A 3590-nucleotide genomic window follows, 5' to 3' on the forward strand; every position below is an offset into this window, starting at 1 on the left:
TGTTTATCAATCTTATTAATGTTTCCAACAAATTAAGATGTGGTTTACTGGATATTGTGAAAGAGTGAATCAAAAACTTCCTGAAGAGAGTAAGGAGGATTTGGAGAGGGGTTAGTTTGTTGGAGGTACACAAGTTTGGAATAGAGTTTCAGTTTTCTGACAATAACCACTTGCCCTGCACTACCATATGTGATGCAATTGCAACAGGAGTGCATTACTTTAACAGGTTGCATCTCATACTTCCAGCAAGCCCCGCTGTGTACAGTCCTGTTATCCAGGATATCCATTCTGCACAAGGGGGTTACACTGCCCCATAAATAATTTTTTTTGGGGGGTGGTATATATTAATAATAATAATATAAAAAATATAGTGACAAATGGCGAGGGTGTTACATAACTGGGACCCGTTGACAATGGGGGGTGAGTATGGGGCTTTTCCAGAGAACCTGTCCCACCAGGGAGTGTGGGGTTGACAACTCAGGAGATCTTATGCCACTAGGGGGAATATTTCTGATTGGGGTGGGAAGTAAAATTACAATGGGGGCCTATGGTCACATGGTTTGGGGAGTGCATGGTATATATTTTTTTAAATAAAATCGTTAAATATATCTTTAAAATACTTTTTAGACTTTATTAAACTTTAAAAATGACAATTTCTGTATGGTTTTGGTGAAAAAATTGTTAGTTAAGTGTTTTGTTGTATCCATCCTAGAGAACGTGTTCTGTCTTCAAGCTCAGTGGGGAGCATTGATTTCCACAGGCTTAAGGGGAAATTAGAACTAAAGAGGAGATCCACATTCTTTGTGATGTAGGTGCTTAAGTATATAATATTTGCCATTGAGAAAAGACACTCTGAAGGCCTCAGGCTTGTTCATGTAAGTGAATTTGGGGTAGCTAAGTTTAAAATAGGAATGGTCTTCAAGAACCTGGAACTTTTAAACCAAATTTGGAAGAGAAATTAGGGGAATATACTTCAAAGTATTTATACTGTAGTCACTAGGGCAAAGTAATATCAATATAATTACATAAAGCAGCCATGAACAGCAATAAGCATCTATATACTTGTATTACAACAGAAGAGCACACTGTGACTTCAGAATCCATTGCATGAAAAAATGCATGTTGAGCAGCCAGCTTACCTCTTAAGTTAAAAGAAATGTACAGCGCATAATTATTTCAAATTATTAAAGAGTAGGGGACAGCCATGGGGATCTACTTCATTCCAAGTTATTCAAATCGAGCACCATCACATATGAGAGCATAACACATTTTTAGTGTACCATTACATTGATGACATACTTATTTTTTGGAAAGGAGGGAAGCAAGTTCTGACAGACTTCATATCCCATATCAATGATTACGAGTTGAATTTTAAATTGAATACATTTTTAGTCCTAGAACTCTATTGCATAAACAGGGCAAACTTACTTCCAAGATATATTTCAAAGCTGTGGATGCCACCAACTACTTATTGCCCACTAACTGTCACAATTGTGTTTTGATAAATGATATTCTTAAAGGATTATTTACATGGAATAACAATATACACAAATTGCAGCACTTTAAAACAGTAAGATTGTATCTGGAAAATAGACTACCTTTAACAATGAGACCCAGAATATGAATCAATGAACAAAGAAGATTTGGTGAAGGGCAATGTGATTGCAGAAAAGAACAATAGCCACTTAGTCCCATTTATTACAGAGTATAATTATCAATCATGTGACATTAAATACATCATCATGAAACATTGGCTGATACAACGCAATGATCCAGCCATTAAGACACTTCCTTCCCAAACAGTGAAGGGATATGTTTAAGAAACTACAAAACATAGAAAGTGTTTTAGCACCCACCGTTCCTCATATTGAAAAGGAGATACTGGAAACTGGCTTAACATCAAAAGCAATGGTTTCTTCCAATGTACAATATACCATGCAAGGCTTGTAAAGACAGTGTAACAAACCATAATCTGGAAATGTAATTTTGCTGTGTGCTAATTAACCAAGCTGGGTATTGAATTGCTATTTTTGTTCTATTTATGATATTTTTGAATACAATGGTGTTCCCAACTCCAACAGTGTATGTTTAACATGTTAGTGCTCAGATGCATTCATTACTGACTGACATATTTGAAAAGATAAACAAGTGGTGCTAATTATTTTACCTTGATACTGAGGACATCTGTAATACATGCACCGTTAGGGGTCCTTGAGAACTGTAGATGGTATAACTTATAACATAGGTTATAAAAGGTATGGCACTTAGGAGATTTTTGAGATAGGAAAATTCATGCAGACAAACTGAGGGAAGTTTTCCATTGGAGAATTTTTTTAAATGTGGTCCCTTTAACTCTATACTCAAGAGAGAGAGGGGTAATGTTAGAATGTTTTGCAGGTCTTGGTGCTATAAAAGTAGATGGATTTCGTGCTTACAACATTTTTGTTCCAGACATAGAGTAAGTTGTCATGGGCTAGCACTAACATCTTCCTCTTACTCAGGCAACCATTCTACCCCAAGTTTTAGGTTTTACTGACAAAGTTCTAAATATAATGTTGCTGCTTTATCATGCCCTTGTTTGTTTACATTATATAACCATGATTTATTTGCTTACAGCCATGTCCCCAGAATGTTTAACATCATTCACTTTGTTTCTAACCCTTGGCATGTACAATTTGATCAGGTTATAACTTATCAGTTAGGGCATGGAAGTGTATATACTGTAAATACATACTGTATCTCTATTTTAGGTTTATATTAGTGTTATCCTTTCTATGTAGCAAGATTTGAGCATCAGTAAATTTACTAATGTGGCTGATAGTTCGTAGTATACAGTCTTAGAGTACAGTACATACAGTATTTGTTTTCAGCTTAACACTGGTACAAAACCATCTGTAGTTTGCAAAGTAATACGGATGGAGCGTCCGTTATCTTTGCTGGCTGAGGCTTTAGTCGTGATCAGCCATACGAAGCATGCCTGGGTGTAAGGAGACTTGCCTAGCCATAGGGAGGTGCACAGAGCATTTGGCATTACCTTTCAGTGCAATACCTGCGATCATCCACCAGATGTCACTTTTTATAATCACCATTGCACATGTGTGTGGTCAAGCTACAGTATGGTCCATTGAAGTTATAGATACAGTACAGTACAGTACAGTATATGAACGGCCAAGTCCCATAGCCATTAGGGCATAATCTAAAACCAATGGCAAGGGATCACTGCGTACATTTAGATTTGAGCTTATGTACAAGTATCTGTCATGAGGCGTGCGCATGCCTTTTTTTCCTGACACATTATGATTTTTTTTTATTGTAATATACTGTACTGTACTTTTACATTCAATAGAAATACTGTATGCACACAGGGTTTACATGAATCAGGGCAATGCTGCAGGAACATCTCATTTTGCTATCTAACATACACAGCAACTATGAGTGGGGATAAGTGAGTCCTGTCACCATAAGCTGCCTGCTGTACTGTACAGTACAACAGATTTGTGTCTGGGATGAATTTGTGTGTTTGTACTAAAGAAAAAAATATTTACTGTACATTTATTGTATACAGTATACCTCTAAAACATATTTTGTGT

Source organism: Pseudophryne corroboree, chromosome 7, assembly GCF_028390025.1.
Source record: "Pseudophryne corroboree isolate aPseCor3 chromosome 7, aPseCor3.hap2, whole genome shotgun sequence".
Taxonomy (NCBI): Eukaryota; Metazoa; Chordata; class Amphibia; order Anura; family Myobatrachidae; genus Pseudophryne; species Pseudophryne corroboree.